Below are 23,602 nucleotides of genomic sequence, written 5' to 3'. Positions count from 1 at the left end.
GAATTAATAAACACAGCTCAACACTGATAGATAACATCTTCACAAACATACAAAACACAGATGTAAAGAGTGGTATATTAATAAATGACATCTCTGATCATTTACCAATATTTATGATACTAAACACAAAAGAGAAGAAGAACCGTGAAAATCATAACACACAGACATACAGGAGACTGGAAGGAGAAAAACAACTAGAAAACTTTAAACAACAGATAAAAAGAGAGACGTGGGCAACTGTCTTCAAGGAAGGAGATGTAGATACAGCGTATGACACATTTACAGACACAATAACGACAATATGCGATAAATGCTGCCCTTTGAAACAAATAACAAGTAAAATAAACAATGTACCATGGATTAATAAGAAAATAGCCAACGTATGCAAAAAGAAAAACATATAATATATAAAATATATAACAGAAAAAACATTGAAAGCAGAAGTACGTTACAAAAAATACAGAAACAAAGTTAATAATTTACTAAGAGAAAAAAAAGAGAATATTATGAAAAACAATTAAAAGAGAATAAAAACAAAAACAAAAAATTGTGGGAAATAATAAACAATATAACCATGCGCAAATGCAAAGAAAAAAATGCAGACCATTTTATAATAAACAATGTAAAAGAATACAATAAAAACATAATAGCACAAGAACTCAACAGTTTTTTCATAAATACTGGAAAAGACATAGAGAAAGGGATAAATAAACACCCAACACTTAAATGGAACCATTTTGACAATGAGAAGAAAGACATTGATAAGTACCTTGTACTCGAAGAAGTAACAGAAGCAGAGGTGGACAGAATAATCACTACCTGTACCTCAAAAAAATCCAGAGACGTTAATAATCTAACTATGAGTCTAATAAAAACCATAACAGCTGAAATAACCCCGCCACTAACACATATAAGTAATCTATCATTCAAGAATGGTGTTTTCACAGAAAAAATGAAAATTGCAAAAATCAGACCGATTTACAAGGGTGGAGAAAAATGGAATTTCACTAATTATCGACCTATATCAATATTACCACAATTATCAAAAATTCTGGAAAAACTGTTTATGAACAGACTCGACAAATTTATAGAAGATAACAATATACTACTGTTACGGCTGAATTTACGGTTGACCTCATTTGGAGACATGATTTATTGCTCTGGTTGAATGATGGAGTCCAGGAGAAGCATTGATGATTTTATATAAAAAAAGTTTATTCTAAACTAAGAAAAAAAGGTACAAGATGGAACAAAATTAGCGTCCGTCCAGGCGGACGTCCGATGATTGAGTTCTGATCCAATACGTATATTCCCCTCAGTCCCCCTCCCTCCTCCCCCCAGGAGATAGAGATACAGAGAGAGGGAGGAGGTGAGGACAGAGGGAGAAAAAAGGAAAGACAGTTTGTTCTTTTGGGTCTAAACAACCAGTCCTGTATCTGTCGGTTGTCATAGAGACGGAGGAGTGTGCGTTTGTGTTTGTGTGTGTGAATGAATGGATGTGTATGGCGTGTGTGTGTGACATGTGACTGTGTGAGCATGTGAGTGCGCACACAGAGTGCCTATGCGTCCTTGTGCGTTTATTGTTTTGGGGAGATAAGGTGGTGGCTTTTGACAAGGCAGTTTGACCCAGTAAAGTTGAAGACATGAAAATCACACAATGGAAAGTTACCCAAGGCTTAAGGATTAAAATATATGAACTAATAATTTCGCCCCCCACACTACATGAAGGACAATACGGATTTAGAAAAGGACGTTCAACAGCAATGGCTATAATTGACATCACGGAGAATATAAGAGAAGCATTAGAAAAAAAACTATTTGTATTCGGAATTTTTCTGGACCTAAAAAAAGCCTTTGACACAATTAATCATGATATTCTTGAACAAAAACTTCAAAATTACGGAATAAAGTACAACGCCTTAAAATGGATTAAAAGCTATATGACAAATAGGAGACAATATGTTGACTTTGAAGAACACATATCAAAATGCCAAACCATACAATGTGGTGTTCCACAGGGTTCAATTTTAGGGCCAAAACTGTTCATTCTATACATAAACGACATTTTCAAAGTCTCAAATTGCCTCAAACTAACGTTGTTTGCAGATGACACAACCATTCTATGCACAGGCAAAGACATTAAAACTCTAATAGAGTCAACAAATGAGGAACTATTAAAAATTCAAACTTGGTTAGATGTAAATAAACTAGCCCTAAACGTCAGTAAAACAAAATTCATTAATTTCGGAAAGAGAAAAAAAACGGTAGATATAAGAATGAAACTAAACATGGAAATAATAGAAGAAGTAAAAGAATATAGGGCACTAGGAGTGTGGATGGACGACAAGCTGACCTGGAAAAAACATATACAAATAGTCAAAAACAAAGTTGCCAAAAGCAGTTACATCCTATGGAAGCTTCAACAAATCCTACACACCAAATCACTTAAAACAATCTATTCTTCACTCATAGCATCGCACTTAAATTACTGCTCCGAAATATGGGGTAATAACTACAAAACGTATCTTGAACCACTATTTAAACAACAAAAATGAATTTCTGTGAATGCAACCATGTCGGAAATGAACTGAATAAATAAAATTTAAAAAAAATGCCACTGCCTTTTCGACTCCGATCCTGCCTCCTTCAGCCGTCATGCCTAGTCACTGCTTCTTATGATGAAGGATGAGAATCAAAGGGAAGTATTGTCCATAACTATAACTGGGAAGCAAAGGGGAAATAGATTGAAATAGACACGTGACAATATGACATATTGTGGATGTTCTAACATAATATCTATTCCAGAGACTACAGAGACTTCCAATCCAACTGCGAAAGTGGGGACAGATCTTCAAATTTCCAAAGGGAGCGTACAGTTGACCCTGGCTTTGACCTTTATGGCTGAGGAGGAGGAGGTCGAGGAGGTTGGAGGGCACAAAGGCAGGCGGACACAAGAGAGAGGAAAACGGAGACACATCCAAAATGATCAGATAAGTGATTTTCCAATGATATTTATCATATGGTTTTAAGAATCCAAATGTATTCTTATGTAAAAAGGGAAGGGAGGGGCCAACGTCCCTCTGATTTTTGATTTATATTTTATCATAGGAAAATGATATACCTCAAAACCCTCCAACCATTTTCTTCCCCCACCAACACTTAGCGTGCAAGACCATAAAACACCTTCACTGGGTTTAGACATTAAGAGTAAAATAAAAGTTCTCAACATGGGGTTGGTGGCCCAATCTGGGTCGCCTGAGATTTAAAGAGGGTCCTCCTGAAATTCTTAATAATTGATAGATATAAATGAGATAGTTTAAAGTTAAGTAACTTCCGAGCATTTAAGGAAGCTCTCCAAACCGTGCTATGGCTGGTCACTCCTACGAATGGGATAAATGCAGAGAGCAAAAGACAATATGATTGTTCGACTCAACTTAACTTTAATTCTGTCTAACCTTAAAAGGGCCAATAATCTTGCTTAACTCTGGTTCAGACACAGAATAGGAGATACTTTTGCCACCAATTTAGAAATAAATGAACTGACAAATTCAGCTCTATAAAATAACTAGGTTATGTTATTATGTGTGGAGTGTTAACATTATTCAGAATAAATAAAGGATAGAATAAGATTTCTCCTTCATAAATAAGAGATAGCAAAGAGAAATAAAACAAACAATTTAAATAAATAACATTTATTTATTTGGTTAAACTTATTTGGCTTTCTCACATCTCCATGTCTCCCAATTGTATGCATTCATCTTGAGAAGACATGTAGTCACGCTCCACACTTTCCGTCTGACTTGCATGTCCTTCTCTGTCCGAACTCTCCGCCTTTGTCACACCAGCTGACCGCCGCAAATGGCAGGCCTCAGACTGTCACCAGGTGAGTGGGGTTTGGTATGGCCCCGATTCAAAACCTTGCCTGCCGACTGCTCTTTTCCCTGCTTATGCTAAATTGACACACGGTCAAGCCCATGTGTCAAAGGGTGGTATGGTATCTGCTGTTCAGACAGTGTGGTACACAAAGGGATTTTCTTCCTTTACAGCCCAGTTTTGTCAGAAATGTATGATCTGTGCTAAAAACAACCCAGGCAGAAAGAAACCATTGACTAGCCAGACAGCCCATCCTCAGACATCCATGCCTTTTCATCACCTGTAGATGGATTTTGTTGAGCTAACACCATGTGAGGGAAAGAAGCACTGTTTGGTCATCATAGACATGTTCTCTAAATGGATTGAGGCCTTTCCAACCAAACACCAGACAGCCACGGCAGTAGCCAAAGCACTGCTAACAGACATCATTCCTAGGTGGGGCATTCCATACAAAATCTCTTCTGATAACAGCACACATTTTGTCAGCCAGGTGATAACAGAGTTGGGGCTAAGATTAGACATGGATCTTAGAAAACACTGCAGCTATCACCCTGAGTCCGCTGGGGCCATAGAAAGAGCTAACGGTACTCTGAAAAACTGGTTAAACAAGTGCATGGAGGGCTGAACTGGATCAAAGCTTTACCGCTTGCCCTCCTTCAGATGAGACAACAGGTCCATCCGAAATCTAAACTTTCACCCTTTGAAATCCTTTTTGGGCGGCCACCCAATGTGGGTCTATCCCCCTCTGTTTCATCCTGGGCTGAGACAGCTCTCCAGGACGACAGTTTGATAAAATACTGCGCACAACTCTCCATGATTCTTACTCTCAACAGGTCCAGAGTACGAGCGGCCCTCCCACTGACTACCACCGAGAACCTCCATGACATTCTTCCAGGTGACTTTGTGATCGTGCACAACGTGAGACGGAAAAGGTGAACCGACCGAAGGTGGATCGGCCCTTTTCAGGTTCAACTGACGACACACACGACTGTGAAGGTCGCAGAGCGAGCCACGTGGATTCACGCATCACACTGCAGGAAGGTGCTAACACCAGCCGACCCTGATCTTGAGGCGACTGGTCTAACGGAGGAAGAACCAACATCACCACTGATTGAGAAACCGCAGTAAGGAGGTGCGCTTTCGAGAGCTGTTTCTTCTCTTCGGGAGCAGTGCCAGGGAGCGTTTCCTTTCCTCCGGATTGGGAGCAGTGCTTTGTGAAGCCTTTTGTTTGCTTTGAAAGTTGCAATCGAAAGAAAAAGGAAAAGACCTCAAGGGGTCACAAAGCTGACCTTTCTTACGAGGCATATGATCTGTTGAAACATTGAAATCCAACCTAGAGGACGTCGTGGGAGAAATACCGATCGCAAGCCTTTCCCGGTCACCATTGTTTGTCCAATGGACTACGAGGGGTTGAGCTAAAGTTACACTAACTTTGTTTAATTAAGTTTTATGAGTTTGGACTGTGCTTTGCTAAGGTTAAACATTTTACTAATTAATTTTGCTTCTTTTTTTTGTGTTGGACTTTGTCCAAAAAGGGTGGATTGTGGTGGCAAAATTGATTAATTATGTATACTCATATATTTGCTTTTTGATCTCATTCAACTTAATACCCCAATTTGTAACTTTCCACTCCTGTCTGATGTCTTTTCCTCTTCCTGTAAAGTCAGTGGACCCATACTCCCATAATACAGCTTCTCTAAAGGAATGTCAGTTGGCCTCAGTTTAATCTCCAAGGCCAGAGCACGTCCAAACCCACCCCGACATCGGAGGTGTCACCTCCGGCAGACTGACCTTCCCCCCCTGGTCTCTTCTTTGTTGTCTGTGGAAGGGGGGAGGTGGGACAGTGGGGTATAAATGTGTGTGAAAGGAACTTTTGGTCCCTTCTTCGCATCTCTCCTCTGGCCAGAGGAGACCACTTCTTTGTCTATCCCGCTTTGTACCTTTTTATTTAGTTTAGATTAAATCATTTTTTATTACTTCATCATCTCTCCTGTCTGGTCTTCATCATTTATCACCACAGAGTGTGTCAAAGACGAGGTAACCATAAATTTCACCGTAACACAGTGTAACAGGAGGACTCTCTATGCAGACATCCTATACTGCTGACACGTCTCCTCAGACACGTGACGTGGTTCTTGATTAAATAAATGATGGCATAGCCAGGATATACATTTTTAGTGCTTTTATTCCATTAAGTGATAGGGTTTCAGGTCCAACTCGCACCGTGTCGGGGAGATATTTGACACACACACACACACACACACACACACACACACACACACACACACACACACACACACACACACACACACACACACACACACACACACACACACACACACACACACACACACACACACTTGCTTTTTAAGTTAGATGTTTATATTTTTACCATTTTAATGTATTTCTGCAATCAACTAAAATAAAAACTATTTAAAGAAACATGAACACTTTAATCTATTCTGTGGATCATAATGTAGTTTATTTTAGCTGAAACATATGGTTGGTTGGTAACTTTAATAATCTACTAGTCATGCTGGTGCTGATCTAAAAAGTTCATTTAAAGCCATGAATGTGACCTAATAAAGACTCAGTTATTTTCATGCTTTTTACAGAAGTCCTTTCTGATTAGTGACAGTATCTACGGTTATTTACTAAATAAAATCCTCAAAAAGTCAGAAAATAGTTTTTTTATTAATATCTTTGCTGTAGTGAATAGAGGGAGACATAATAAAGACTGTCAGTTGTTTTCAGGCTATTACAGTAACTCTATTATTCTCTTTTTAATGATTATTTACAAATAAAAATGATAGAAAACTGTATTTTCTCACCATCTCATCTGTAGCAGTTACAGAGGGACTTAATAATGATGGTCTGCTGTTTTCACTGTAGTACAATGATATGTGAATAAGTTCATGATAAATAGTAATGTCAAAAATGACACTGAAAAAGGTTTTTGGTTTAAATATGTTTGGTGTATCCTGGGTTCTAGCCCTGGGGTGGACACCTGGTCCTTTCTGTGTGGAGTTTGCATGTTCTCCCCATGCTGCGTGGGTTTCCTCCGGGTACTCCGGCTTTCTCCCACAATCCAAAAACATGACTGTAAGGTTGATGGAGTCTCTAAATGGCCCATAGGAGTGAATGAGAGTGAGTGGTTGTCTGTCTGTGTCGCCCTGTGATGGACTGGTGCCCTGTCCAGGGTGTACCCCCGGCCAGCGCCCAATGAGAGCCGGCACCGGCAGACCCCCGTGACCCTGATAAACGGGAATTAGCGGGTTTGAATATAGATGGATGGATGTTTGGTGCAGTAGATGGAGACCTACTACAGACTGTCAGTTGTTTACAGGATACGAGAAGATGTTTTCACTAAGTTGTTATTTAATGCAATGCCATCTTTTGTTTTAATCATTAAAAATGAATAAACAGTATTTTTTATGACTATCTCTTCTGTTGTACTTAGAGGTGAAAATATTAACGATTGCCTGTGGTTTTCAGAGTTCTAGTGATTTATGAAGACGTTACTGCTACGTATAGAAATTAGCCTTTGGCTACTGTCTGGCGTGTTTACATTAATATACATTCCATGTTTGTTCTTTAACATGCACTGTCATAATCAAATACATTTCATGACAGTATTAAAGGTAATTAATGAATGTTTATCTAAATGTAGAAAGTCACGTTTAATATATACATATAAATACTTTTTTGCCCCACTGTATATATATATATATATATATATATACTGTATATATATATATATATATATATATATACTGTATATATATATATATATATATATATATATACTGTATATATATATATATATATATATATATATATATATATATATACTGTATATATATTAAAAAGGGCAGACCCAACAAAGACTGTCAGTTGTTTAAAGGTTATGACAATTATTTAATAAACTTTAACACTTTTCTCTGAAACACATTAGTGACATCACACACCACAGACGTGTTCACATCATTACTAATGTGTTGATTTATGGTTTTATTTTTTATTTATCAAACAGTAGTTTTCTTTCTAACATTGTAGATGTAGATCATTAAGTGAAAGTCACTGAGAGGTTGATCTACATTAAAACATCTACTGACGTCTGTAGTAAAGTTCACTGAATACAAACCTGTAGATAATATAAAGGAGGAGATGATCATTTAAATTAATACACTTTTATTGTTTTATATTGTTATACAGTTAAATCTGTAGATCATACATCTATAAAGCTATGATGTCACAGTGAATTGTGCTCTCGGACGTGATGGGTCACAGGTTCACGTCCCACTTCAGTGTTTTTTATGACATATTTTATGACGTTGAGATGAATCTGGTGATAATATTACATTAAAAATCAATATAAATGATTAGATATGAAGCATCAGTCACTGTGTTTATATCCAGTGTAACAGGAGGACTCTCTATGCAGACATCCTATGATGCTGACACGTCTCCTCAGACACATTTTATTATTATTATTCACCACTCGTCACGTCACTGAAGAGATAAAGTGATGAAGTGATCATAAAGTGTGATTAATTACAGGTGATTTAATCACTATAATCACTGAAGACTGAACACACCTTTAGAACAGGATCATATTCATCAAACACAGGCTTATTTCACCCATTACGGTGAATAAATCACTATTTTCAAGGTGGTTGTCATGGCAACTCGAGTCATCTCTGATCCATTGATGGCTTTTTATCGCGAGCGCGTCAGTAACCCAAGGTTTACATACTCAGGGTTTATTAACCCACTTCATACCAGCTGTAATGAATCAGATACACAGAGTTTACCATGGAGGGTATGTTGACCTAGAGTTTATGGATAGACTCAGAGTTTGTTAAACCTCCTTTATGGAACACACCTCAGATGTCTACACAATGGAGAAGATGAGGACTTACAAAAGTATGGATGTATATATTTTCTTTAAGGTCGACTCATGTATGTGTTTTTGTGTCTATATAGGCCTGTGTCATCTAGGAATGTGTGATATTTTATTATTTATGATTTATCATCAAAAACATTCTCACCAGTAACAATATGTCATCCCACGATATAAACGATAAATTCATATGTCTGAAATGACTGAGAACCATTTGTTCCTCAGTTTAACCAAGAACGTCCATAAAAACATGTTCCAGGAACCAAAACTGTTCCTGTTTGTTGTCAACTTATTATTCTCTGGAGCAGAACGTTGTTTACAGAAGCTCTGAGGTGAACCACCACCACCACCGTCTGTGTGTGTGTGTGTGAGGTGGTTGTCATGGCTACCAGAAGCTACTATGCTGTGATACATCATGAACCACTACTGGGTTAAAACCACATAAACATCAACAAAGTGAACCAATCCTAGTTCCTCCATCAGATCCACCTAAAGTTCTACAAACACAGGGACAGAGATGAACCTGTAGCAACCATTATGAACTGGAAACTCTACTAAAGCTAACTATGCTAAGCTAACACACAGAGCTAATGCTAACCACTCCATATAAGGAATAATAGACCAAATAAAAAGAACACGTCTAACTGTCATAAAACCACAGAGAATCATAGATTAGTTTATGTCAGATTTAACACTTTATGGAAGAATAAAAACTAAACATGTCACATGTTGTGTGAAATAAATATTAATGTCACTATTCACTATTTTTAATGATATTTCACATGTTCACAGACAAAGCTGGTCCCATTAGACTAATGTAACTATTGATATTATTACACATAAATATACTGAATGATTACATCATCAGATTGATCTGGTTTAATTATAGGAAATCATATTTATTTATTAATCATAACTTTATGTAACTCATCAGATAAATGAAACATGATTCATCAGCAGTAAAAACATTAATGGAGTTATTTTTGCTTTTCATGTGTTTTTTTTTAGAAAATAATTTTATTTTAAGTGATGAAATAAATGAATTACATACAATAACACTAATAAAGTGATCCATATGCATAAATATATTCTATAAAATATCAGCTCATGAACTATGAGTCAGCAGATATTGTAGCTTTTTTAATGTGTCTAATGTTGATGTATTAACATTTATTTGTGTTTGTAAAGGGCGCACGGTGGCTTAGTGGTTAGCACGTCCACCTCACAGCAAGAAGGTCCTGGGTTCAAGCCCTGGGGTGGACTTGGGTCCTTTCTGTGTGGAGTTTTGCATGTTGTCCCCGTGCTGCGTGGGTTTCCTCCAGGTACTCCGGCTTCCTCCCACAATCCAAAAACATGACTGTAAGGTTGATAGAGTCTCTAAATGGCCCATAGGAGTGAATGAGAGAGTGAATGGTTGTCTGTGTCTCTGTTGCCCTGTGATGGACTGGCACCCTGTCTAGGGTGTACCCCCGCCAAGCGCCCTATGAGAGCCGGAGATTGGCACCGGCAGACCCCGCGACCCTGTTAAACGGGAATAAGCGGGTATGAAAATGGATGGATGGATGTGTTTGTAAAGACCTTGTTTACACTTTAAGTTGTTATTTATTTATAGTTTTTATTTATCGTTATCGTGACAAATACCAGAATTTATCAGGATAATTTTGTTTTGTCAATATCGCCCATCCCTAATGTCATCATGACATTAGGGATCTGCTTCTCTCGTCTCCTTTTTCAGCATGTAAAAAAAAAACATAAAAAATAGAATAACAAAACTTCTATGAATGCAACCATGTCTGAAATAAACTGAATAAATAAATAAGATAAAAAAAAATAATTGGCTTGTTGTGCGATGTGGCTATGCTAAGCTAGCGCCGCTAATAATATAATAATAATAATAATACAGCCTAATTTAAACAAATGTGTATATGAAGCACATTTGTTTATTTAATATACTTACAGTTCATATACTAGTCAACACATTGCATATTTACTGTTAATTTCACGTTGCTTGTCTTCAAGTTAGACATACTAGCCATAAACATTTCAGTCATTACTGAATAAATTACAATTTAAATGTAGAATAATTCATAATGTCATAAAATCAGTCAAGCAGAAATTAGATCCCCTAAATACACAACCTACCGTTAACGTAATGTCTACTGTAAACATACGACCACTTTGATGTTAAGCTCCATGTAGTTTTATCTACGTTTGTTCTCCTCAGTGATTGGATCCATCATTTCTGTTTCTGGTCTTTTTCTGTCGTTATTCTGTAAAAGTTTATCTTTACCTTCAGCCAGGCGTGGTTATGACAGTTAAATACTACGCAGGATTTGGTCATTATACGATAAAAATCAGCATGACTGCAAAATCTCCACCGTGATATCAGCGGTAAATAGCGGTTGTCAGGCAAATATTTACCCCTCTTAAAATGGCAGCGCTTTGCTAAGTGTTGACGCTTCCTTTGGGGGTGTGACTTTGTAGACTAGGGATGTAACGATTAATCGTAAGGCAGTTAAAAATCGATTCATAGGTGAAAGAGAGGAAATGGTGATCGTCTAGTTCTTTTAGGTTTAAGACAGCAAACTGAATGGGGTGATGATCAGGGCACAGGAATGAAGAGATGAGACGTCCTTTCTCTTTAACTGGGATGTGTTCCAGCTGTATTTTATTCCCATTAACAGCAGATTAAATGCTAGTTGTTGGAGTAGTTCTAATATTGTATAGTCTGTAACAAACATGAGAAAAATAAACAATTATATGTAAAGCAAATACAAAGCTGTGAACAGCTGATATAAGTAACATTCTGTTACATCAACATCAAAAAAAGGTTCAATTACTCCAAATTATCTCTAATTTATAAAACAAAGGGGAAAAAAGTGACCCACATTCACTCTTCTGTATAAATGAAGCTCCACATTTAAACTGAATCAATGTGCAAGGTAATAGCACCCTCTCCTGGCCAAAAATATTATTGAACAGATTTCCCCCAGCAGTTATAACAGCAACGTGAACTCCGACACGGTAAACGGTGTTACATAAGTGGGTTAGCATGACATCATCATAGCTGTTAGCATATACACTTATTAACATAGCATGAACTTAAAACATAAATGGTGACTTACTTTCTGGTCATGGACTACAGACAAACTGGAGCACACAGGAACAGGAGTAAGAACTGCACACAACTCGGAAGAACGTTTTAAAGGACAGGAACTAGTTAAACATCCGAATCAGGCTCGTACTTGGACGACTGCCCAAACTAAACTACTGGTCACGTGCACACTGCTCACTGAAACCGAGTGCCTCTTAAAGAGGCAGGCACTTAAATCAGAGCCTTTTAAACAATAGGTATCACGGTTCATATCGATACCCTGAAAATTGAATCGCAAAACTTTTTTTAAACAGCAGAGGGCGCTATATATTTATCCTTCTCTTGTCCAGAAGCGTAGGTGGCGGGCGGAATCGCCTTCTACTCTTAAACATGTTCATAAATGATTCTTTAGCCCTGAAAAAATATCTGTAATATTACGTGAATATCTATAAAAGTCAGGTTTTTCTATTAGCTCTTTCTGCTAGCATAGAGTCTCTTCTTCACTGCAATAATATCTGCATGGCAACCAACCACTGGGTTACCAGCGCCCTCTGCTGGTCCAAACAAATATCTGATGTAAATACAGTACAATGACTGTTTTGTTTTTAAAGTTCAATTGGTAAGGCACAAAATACATTTTCAGTTGCACTTTTTAAAAGAAAAAGAACTATTATGTAGTTTAGCATTGTTTACTATAGAACCAGAATTTAAATTAATAGGCTTCTTCTTCATTTGTTTTATTCCTTTATTTATTTCATTCAAGATTTATTTTTAGTTAAATTGCATTGTTTTGAATAGTTTATCAAGGGATTCTTTTGACAATGAAAAATAAAAGGAAAATAGTACAATATTCTAAAAAAGGAATATTTTTCAGTCATAATTTGTCTACAGTCCCATTTTGCAAAATAAATCCTGAGAGAATCGTATCGTGAACCCAGAATCGTATCGGTAGTTGAGTGAATGGTTCCATCGCTAGTGTAGATTGTAGGCGGTCCCTGCCCACTCCTTAGCTCATTAACATAAAGTGTGTTTTTCTGTAGTTTGTTCTCTGTGTTCCACTGAGTACACACAGGTTGTTCCACCTTTACATCGTCACATATTGATAGAGAAATGTGAGTGTGAATGAAGTGGGTCACCAGTTAAACTAGTCTCCAGTGTGTGTGTAACAGCGGATGAATGTGGTGAGTGTTCTAACCTCTTCCTTCACAGAGCAAACATCTGAAAACTCCTCCGTTTCTTCTTCTCCGCTTTTCTCCATCTTTGGAGCAAACATTCCGTCCCACACATGGTCGGGATGACGAAGCGTTTCTTCTTCTTCTAGTTTAACGGTAGTCATCATCCAGCTCTGTCCGTCCTCCATTTCACTGCTTTGTTCCTGACTCTAGCTGGTTGCCAGATACAACCGACGATTCCCCGCATAAAATATGTTGAATATCCACAGAAATGCCCCAAAAACCATCCGTTCATCATCCAAATAAAACATAAATATCATCTTTAACCAACGTTAAACTGTTTGATCACTAAGTTAGTTATTTTATAATCTCACAATCAGCGGGAAAATACTCAACCTGGCAACCACTCAACTGTTGCGCTGACGTCACAATCAACTTTTACAAACTTTATTGACAAACCAGTCATAATAAATGTGTTTAATGGTGATTTAAGAGTGAATAAAGTAGTTACAGTCTGAATGATTTGGTCTGTGGATGATTTCATGGATTTAAGAGGAAATTTGTTGATTATAAATTAATTTATGATTAAATTATTGTTTTCTGAAACTACACATAAAAATGTAATGAGTAAATATTTAATGAGCAGTGAGAGTAAAGTCACTGTAGATTATATTAAATCTACTGTTCATTTTACCTTATTTAAAAAATGTTTATTTATTTTTAAAGGAAAGTTCATTATTTAAGCAGACATTGAACCATATGTTTGTTTGTCTTCCTTTGAAAATAAATCATATTTAATAAGATATTAACTGTGATTTTAGTAAAAATATTCTGATGATATATTTGTGTTTGCTGAAGGCTAAATAAAGTTATTTTAAACTGTTAAATAATATCTATACATGTAATGATTTCTGACATTGTTAGACTTTTAAAAGCTTTTAATCCTTATGGATCCCTTTATTCTATCATACCTGTGTCTAACTTAGTGATTTACAACTGACTCATGTTAAAGTGTATCTAACATATTAAAGCACTGTTATATCATGTAGAACATAATAAATAATAACACTGCTTTAGAAAAGAGAAAAATAATATCAACAGTCCTATAATAAACAAAGAACAAAGATCAGAGTCAAGGAGATCTGGAGTTTCTATACACAGCCTCTTATTGTGAAAGAGATGCTGAGTCATTGTTCAGTGAGATCAAGGCTCTGATTCCTGTAATAAATAAAGACTTTAGAAATATTTGTGAGGAGGATCTCAAAATGGAAAAATGTAACTGTATCATTAAAAACATTGCTTCAGACCAGGATCTGATGGGTTAACTGTGAATTTCTACTAAATGTTATTATTTGAGACAATAAAAGCATTATTATTCAAAAGGAATGAATGACTACAATGAAACGTTATTAAACTATGATCCAAACAAAGAAAAGACAAACTAATATTAAACATTTTACGCTCCTGAATACAGATTATAGATGCTCACCTGTGTACTGGCAGAAAGGTTCAAGTAGTTATAGAAGTTATTGTTATAGTTTTACTCAAAGGAAGGTTTATCATAATAATAATATTTGCTTGGTTCTTCACCTTATTGATTACAATCATTTAATTGATGATAATAACTTTATTCTGTTTTTAGACTTCTGTAAAGCCTTTGATTGTTACGCTAAGACATTTTGAATTTAATATTATTATATATTAATAGTTGTGTTTCCCTCACAGAGGGCACTAGCCCATGGTTTGAGGTTGTAGCATTTCTCCATTATTAGTTATTATAGCAACAGAATTATTAGCAATATGGATAAAACATTCTAATATCAAAGTTATAGATATTAATGAACACCAGCTTATCATAAGTCAGCTTGCTGAGCTGATGAGACAAACTATAGATCTATTCTTTGGATCTACGTTTAAACCTAATGAGCATCCAGGACTGTTCTTACTCATCACGGTTTAATATTCCTGTCAAATATCTCTAAACTTACATCTCTAAATGTCCAAAGATAAGTGAAAAAAATGATACATTGTTGACAAATGTCAGAACGTTTTTAATAAATGTTGCAAAGAGACAGTTTTTGGTAGAACACTGCTCACAAAAATGGAAGTTATATGTTGACTTATCTATGCTGCCAGTTCCTTAGTGATATACAAAAAGATTATTAAGGATATTAACAAAAAATCATTTGAATTTACTTTGGAAAAACAAACATCGTTACATTAAGAAAGGAAACGTGGTCAAAAAATATGAAGATGGTGGAATAAAAGCAATAGATTTAGACATTATGAATCATGTATTCAATCTAAAATGGCTTCAATGTTTTCTGAAGAACAATGAACAGATCTGCTTCTCCATATCTTCACTTGTTTTTTAAAAAAGTGGAGGTATTGATTTGTTATTAAAGTGTGATTTTGTCATATCTAAATGAGCTGTTTTTCATCAACAGGTTTAATCATAACTGGAAAATAATAAACATAACTTCAGCCCCACAATAAACCTTTTTGTAATAATAACATACCATTAACACCCTAATCAATAAAGTACAGTGTAAACAGTCACAGCATGCACACCCTTCAGCACCACTAGAGGGCAGCAGAGGACCACTTTCACTCTGAGATGACCCTGGATCAATTTCATCACTTGATTCATAATAAACAGTGAATCAAGGTGTAATGAATGATTTTAATGGATAAAACGTATCTAGTCTGATGTCAACAACACCCCCTGAGTTCATAGAGTCTGCAGGGACACACTACGTCACTGCATCACGTGCACGTCAGACCAACCCTGGTCCAATCAGCACACGTTGTTTTCTTATATTTACAGTTACAGTTCATCACAATGAGCTGCTGGTAGAGAAACATTTAAGATGATTTCACCAAACTTTGACTTTAAATAAAACACTTTTTTTCACAAGTAGTTCATGATTCATATTTTGATTAACTTAGTACTTCATAGAATACCTGCATGAATAATATTAAGTACTTTTACTGTGTACTTTATGAGTAATAATCCTCTGTCAAAATCATGTACTGATCACAAATGTAACTTTGATGTGGAATAAAAAGATAATTTTCATAAGTAGTCCTAAAAGTGTGTAATTAGTCACACTTTATGATCACTTCATCACTTTATCTCTTCAGTGACGTGACGAGTGGTGAATAATAATAATAATAAAATGTGTCTGAGGAGACGTGTCAGCATCATAGGATGTCTGTATAGAGAGTCCTCCTGTTACACTGGATATAAACACAGTGACTTCATATCTAATCATTTATATTGATTTTAATGTAATATTATCACCAGATTCATCTATACGTCATAAAATATGTCATAAAAAAACACTGAAGTGGGACGTGAACCCATGACCCATCACTTCTAAGAGCAGCGTCATAATTCACTGTGACATCATAACTTTAAAGGTACATGATCTACAGATGTAACTGTATAACAATATAAATAAAATAAAACAATAAATGATCATCTCCTCCTTTATATTATCTACAGGTTTGTATTCAGTGAACTTTACTACAGACGTCAGTAGATGTTTTAATGTAGATCAACCTCTCAGTGTGTTTCACTTAATGATCTACATCTACAATGTTAGAAAGAAAACTACTGCTTAATAAAAAAATAAATAAATAAATAAATCAACAACATTAGTAATGATGTGAACACGTCTGTGGTGTGTGATGTCACTAATGTGTTTCAGAGAAAAGTGTTAAGGTTTATTAAAGTGTTCAGGTGGGCGGAGCCAGGTAGAAACCCAGGGTTTCTTTGATAAAACCAGGTTTAGTTCATGGACAATGTTACCATGGTAACATACTCAGAGAAGAACATAACCTACTTTATGGAATAAACCTCAGGGCGGTGTTATAGTTTAAGTGGCGACCATTTTAACTGGTGACCGACTTCTGGTAGCGTGGCTTGTTGCCACAGCAACGGCAGATGTGTTAAAAAGGACCAGGATGCATAGCTGCCCGCGTTGATGCCGGGTAGCTTTTATTTACGTTGTACAACTGTTTAAAGTGTTAATATGTGATTGTGTTTGTAGCTCTGTGTGCGGACGCGTTACATGTAGAAAAGCAGACTTCTCGGTGCAAAGTGGACTCACCACGGCTGTTGTAAACAGGAAGTTCTTCATCCCTGTGTTTCTACAAAATCTACAGTCTGTATAATATGATGAAACAATAAACACGTATATGATCTGTGTCATATCAATAAATAAACAAAATGCTTCCACTGGGAATCCATCCTTAGTCAATGAGAAAAAATCAAATCTTTACATTCACTGCATTAACCACTCGACCATTGATCAGCTGTAATAAATGCTTCTAATCTTTACATATTGTTTTTATTGGAGGTCACAGAGGAACTGTACTATGTCTATGTTAACTTGTGACCACGTTTACCTGAATTTACACAGAGAAGATATTTCATCATTGTTTTTGTTCACAAATCACTAAGAATATTTTTCAAACAATCTGTGGAGCCAAACTTCAGCCTTCACTGTCCAGAACTATGACTTTGTTTCAGTTCAGATTAACTGGTGACCTGCTGAGTTAAAAATGATTTATTTTCAAAGGAAGACAAACAAACATATTGTAGCGTTTGCGGCCCGGCACTACGGGGCTAACTAGCCGAATGACGAGGACTCTGAGTGGCTGCCGTTTAACCGGATGAACCGGGTTTTTTTACCCTCAAGAACAGGCTAATACTGGGTTGGAGGAGTGCCGGAAAATAACAAAAACGGAGAGCTAACTCAACTAGCCACTGGACGAGGTGTCTCCCTTTTCTCTTCCCCCCTTTTATAGTTCCTCTTCCGCTCCCAACAAAACTGGCCTATCCGACTAACTAGGGCAACTCCTTCCTCCACAACTTCCCATCAATCCCCCCCAAAGTCCTGCAGGGTCGCTACAATATGGTTCAATGTCTGCTTAAACAATGAACTTTCCTTTAAAAATAAATAAATAAATAAACATTTTTTAAATAAGGTAAAATGAACAGTAGATTTAATATAATCTACAGTGACTTTACTCTCACTGCTCATTAAATATTTATTCATTACATTTGTATCTATTGTTTCTGAGAACAAACCATCATAATTTAATCATAAATTAATTTATAATCAACAAATTTCCTCTTTAATCCATTAAATCATCCACAGACCAAATCATTCAGACTGTAACTACTTTATTCACTCTTAAATCACCATTAAACACATTTATTATGACTGGTTTGTCAATAAAGTTTGTAAAAGTTGATTGTGACGTCAGCGCAACAGTTGCGTGGTTGCCAGGTTGAGTATTTTCCCGCTGATTGTGAGATTATAAAATAACAAACTTAGTGATCAAACAGTTTAACATTGGTTAAAGATGATATTTATGTTTTATTTGAATGATGAACGGATGGTTTTTGGGGCATTTCTGTGGATATTCAACATATTTTATGCGGGGAATCGTCGGTTGTATCTGGCAACCAGCTAGAGTCAGGAACAAAGCAGTGAAATGGAGGACGGACAGAGCTGGATGATGACTACCGTTAAACTAGAAGAAGAAGAAAAGCTTCGTCATCCCGACCATGTGTGGGACGGAATGTTTGCTCCAAAGATGGAGAAAAGCGGAGAAGAAGAAACGGAGGAGTTTTCAGATGTGTGCTCTGTGAAGGAAGAGGTTAGAACACTCACCACATTCATCCGCTGTTACACACACACTGGAGACTAGTTTAACTGGTGACCCACTTCATTCACACTCACATTTCTCTATCAAGAGGTCTCATTGGTGACGCTTCCTTTGGGGGTGTGGCTTTGTAGACGGTCTCTGCCCACTCCTTAGCTCATTAACATAAAGTGTGTGATGAATAAAGCAGCTGTAGTTTGTTCTCTGTGTTCTACTGAGTACACACAGGTTGTTCTACTGAGTACACACGGGTTGTTCTACTGAGTACACACAGGTTGTTCTACTGGTTGTTCTACTGAGTACACACAGGTTGTTCTACTGAGTACACACAGGTTGTTCTACTGAGTACACACGGGTTGTTCTACCGAGTACACACGGGTTGTTCTACTGGTTGTTCTACTGAGTGCACACGGGTTGTTCTACTGAGTACACACAGGTTGTTCTACTGGTTGTTCTACTGAGTACACACAGGTTGTTCTACTGAGTACACACGGGTTGTTCTACCGAGTACACACGGGTTGTTCTACCGAGTACACACGGGTTGTTCTACCGAGTACACACGGGTTGTTCTACCGAGTACACACGGGTTGTTCTACCGAGTACACACGGGTTGTTCTACTGAGTACACACGGTTGTTCTACTGGTTGTTCTACTGAGTACACACAGGTTGTTCTACTGAGTACACACGGGTTGTTCTACTGGTTGTTCTACTGAGTACACACAGGTTGTTCTACTGAGTACACACAGGTTGTTCTACTGAGTACACACAGGTTGTTCTACTGAGTACACACGGGTTGTTCTACTGGTTGTTCTACTGAGTACACACAGGTTGTTCTACTGAGTACACACGGGTTGTTCTACTGAGTACACACGGGTTGTTCTACCGAGTACACACGGGTTGTTCTACCGAGTACACACGGGTTGTTCTACCGAGTACACACGGGTTGTTCTACCGAGTACACACGGGTTGTTCTACCGAGTACACACGGGTTGTTCTACCGAGTACACACGGGTTGTTCTACCGAGGACACACGGGTTGTTCTACCGAGTACACACGGGTTGTTCTACCGAGTACACACGGGTTGTTCTACCGAGTACACACGGGTTGTTCTACCGAGTACACACGGGTTGTTCTACCGAGTACACACGGGTTGTTCTACCGAGTACACACGGGTTGTTCTACTGGTTGTTCTACCGAGTACACACGGGTTGTTCTACCGAGTACACACGGGTTGTTCTACCGAGTACACACGGGTTGTTCTACCGAGTACACACGGGTTGTTCTACCGAGTACACACGGGTTGTTCTACTGAGTACACACGGGTTGTTCTACTGAGTACACACGGGTTGTTCTACTGAGTACACACAGGTTGTTCTACTGGTTGTTCTACCGAGTACACACGGGTTGTTCTACCGAGTACACACGGGTTGTTCTACCGAGTACACACGGGTTGTTCTACTGTCATTTAGGTTATTGTTATTATTTATTACTGATGGAAATGATAAACCATGTGATTAGATGATATTTTACTCATGAACACTGAACATTTGTGGCGTGTGACAGAATCTTACCACCAGTACATTCTGTGGTCTGGTCTGGTCTTCACCTAAATATTGATAAATGTTAATTAATGATAATTCACTCTAAAATAGCCCTGTATGATAAACCTGTTAAAGTAAAATACTTGTTTGATTAAAAAGCAACTTTGATAATACAGTTAAAAAGAGTAAAACTATATTAAATACATGTTTACAGAGATATTTCTTTATATTTGGTAGATTATTATCTCTATGATGGAAGATCTCTCAATAATCATTTACAGTGAATATTCTCTGGACGTACAATAAACTGTTATTAAACAAATCAATCAAAACAATTTTATATGAAAAATAGACATAATGATATAAGGAAGAATGACATCATCAAGTCTTTAGAGTCAGCTGGTCTTAATGTGTGTACTTTGATCTGATGAATGGTGTTTTAAACTTTATATTTAAATACTTTATGGTTTCATGTATCAATCAATCAATCAATCAATCTTTATTTGTATAGCGCCAAATCATAACCAATGGTATCTCAAGGCACTTTACAGTAGAGCAGTCTTAAGGACGGACTCTTCATTTTGTGGATACACACATATGCATATATACGTATATACACATACATATGTATCCCACACCCAACATGAATTCATCATGGCGGCAAGGAAAACCTTCTGTTAAGCAGCAGGAACCTTGTGTGGATCCCATTCCTATGATGAACAGCCATCCACGTTATGCTGTGTTGGGTGTGTGCAGAGGAAAGGGTGGAGACAGAGTTGTTGAGACTCTGTAACTCCACACTGAGGATCCCACGGACCTGCAAGACAAAAGCCAGAAGGAGAACAGGAGCAAACACACAAGGGAAGAAGCAGACATAGAGGGAGTGTTAGAGAGAGGAATGGGACCCTCTCCGGTCCCTCTCTAACCTAAATGACCTCTCTCTTAACGCCCTCTCCAACCTCTCTCCAACCGAGCATGCCAGACCCCCCCCCCCCGGCAGTCTATGCCTATTGCATCTTAATTATGAGCTATGAGCTGGTTCCTAACTAAAAGCTTTATCAAAGAGGAATGTTTTGAGCCTAACCTTAAAGGTATGTATAATCTGCTTTGTCCATGAACAAGTCCTACTGTACTGGAAATTAATATATAAACATCATTTCACACACCAATATGTAACAATATATCTTTATTAAATAAAGTCATGTTATTTTAAAGGCTGGGATGATGAATACATACGGTCAGTTTTACATTTAATGGATGACGGAGGGAATTTACTTAATTTTTCTGATTTCAAGCATAAATACAATATTTCTTGTACAATCTAATAATTTTCTGATGTTATTAATGCAACACCACAAGCTATTATTTGCACTGTAAAAGGTTTTCTGCTATACACACACCTAGTCCCTCACTGGTCCACTACTGCCCCTTTGTGGACAACAAATGTAACAACAAGTTTCTCAGAACAGTGCATACTTATCTCTGAGAAGATGAAATTTACAACTAATATTTACATCAAAAGGTTAAAAATATTAGATGCAATTACCTTACATTTCCTATTCCACCTAAAGCTAAAGAAGTGCATTTTAAAGCTATGAACAATATTGATCACTGTAAAGATTTTTTACACTTTAAATGTAATATTGGTGAAAAATGACTTAATAATCTTATCATTATGGCAAAATTCTTTGTACACAAATGTAAATGTGGTGACAGTAAAGCTGATTTTATTGTGTTTCTAAATGAACTAATATCTCTGAAGAACTCTTTAAAACGTCTGTGTATGTCTTTATAATAATCTAATGTTATGTCTTTTCACCCCATTGCACCTTAATATTGTTGGTTTATATTTATAATTCTTACAAATTGTAATGTTTTGTTTTTTTTCTGCTCAATGTGCAACTGCTCTTTGAAAACTGTAAGTCTGTAAGCTTCATTTGTTAATATTAATTAATAAATAAACATTCTGCGGTCAGGACCCCTTAGTGTAAAAAACAATAGCTGCCTGTTTAGATGCCTGAACACAAATGAAACATAGGAAATGTAAAAAATCCATGATGGCTGATGTTTTCACACTGGTTCAGTGCTTCAGCCTGAGGTCAAAGGTCAGGAAGGATAAACTCACCATGGCTGACGGTGGAGGAGCCAGTCTGACAGAAATATACATGACATGTATAATAATCCCAGAAAATAACAAATACGTTATGGCTGATTAATGTTTGTGTTTTATCAGTGTAACAGACACAATAATCTGACCAATAGGATGACACGGCCAGTTTAATATGCTAGGTACAGATAGCATTGTGGCTTCATGATTTTTCAATCAAAGCATTTCATGTAATTCAAATAAAGTGAATAAAAAGCGTGAGAAAAGAAGTCAAATCTCTTTTTTTGGGTAGATCTTACGTCACCAAGGTGGTGGGTTTGAAAAGGTTGGAGACCCACTGGTTTAAGGCATTATTAGCAGATAACAGATGGCTAGGATATGTTGACGTTACTGGATCAACACTCAGCCTTAACCACAAGCTTCCATTTATTTTATTAATGCCATGTTTAATTAGAGAAAATACTTTTAAACGTGATTGATTAGTGCTGTAGTGAATGAATAATAATAATGAATCAATGCCTCCAGAATAACTTGAGTTAACTAGTTTTATCTCCCCACATCGGCTGTATATCTTCATTTTTAATGTTTAAATATGATTATAATTAATAGTTATAATCCTAATTTATGTTTAGATCTCTCCTGCTGACTTTGACTAAGTGCATAGTAAACATCTAATGTCTATGTGTATATATATTATTCTGAATTTCTATCAGAATTCTCTGAGTTTATATCAAACTTAGTCCTCAGTTCTGATAAAATACTGATAGTAGGAGATTTTAATATCCATGTGGACAAAGATAGTGATAGCCTGAGCTCAGCCTTTATGTCCCTAATAGACTCAGTTGGCTTTTTTCAAACTATTAATGAAGCTACTCATCGTTTAAATCATACTCTTGATCTTGTTCTAACATATGGCCTTGATATTAATGAACTAAAAGTCTACCCTGAAAATCCTCTGCTATCAGATCACTTTTTAATATCTTTAACATTATCCTAGAGGATCTCGCACTGTGCAATAAAATAGTTAGGAGTAGAAATCTGTCCAATAGTGCTGTGGCTAAATTTAAAGAGGCCATTCCTGCTGCCTTAAACTCAGTGCACCATCCAATAAATAACTATGATATTAATTATAACCCCTCTCAACTGGATCTGCTTGTCGATAGCTCTGCTAGTCTACTAAAATCCACCTTGGACTCAATTGCCCCATTGAGGGAAAAAACTATTAAACGTCA

Source organism: Gouania willdenowi, chromosome 6 (assembly GCF_900634775.1).
Source record: "Gouania willdenowi chromosome 6, fGouWil2.1, whole genome shotgun sequence".
In the NCBI taxonomy this organism is placed as follows: Eukaryota; Metazoa; Chordata; class Actinopteri; order Blenniiformes; family Gobiesocidae; genus Gouania; species Gouania willdenowi.
Note: the sequence above shows the minus strand (reverse complement) of the source record.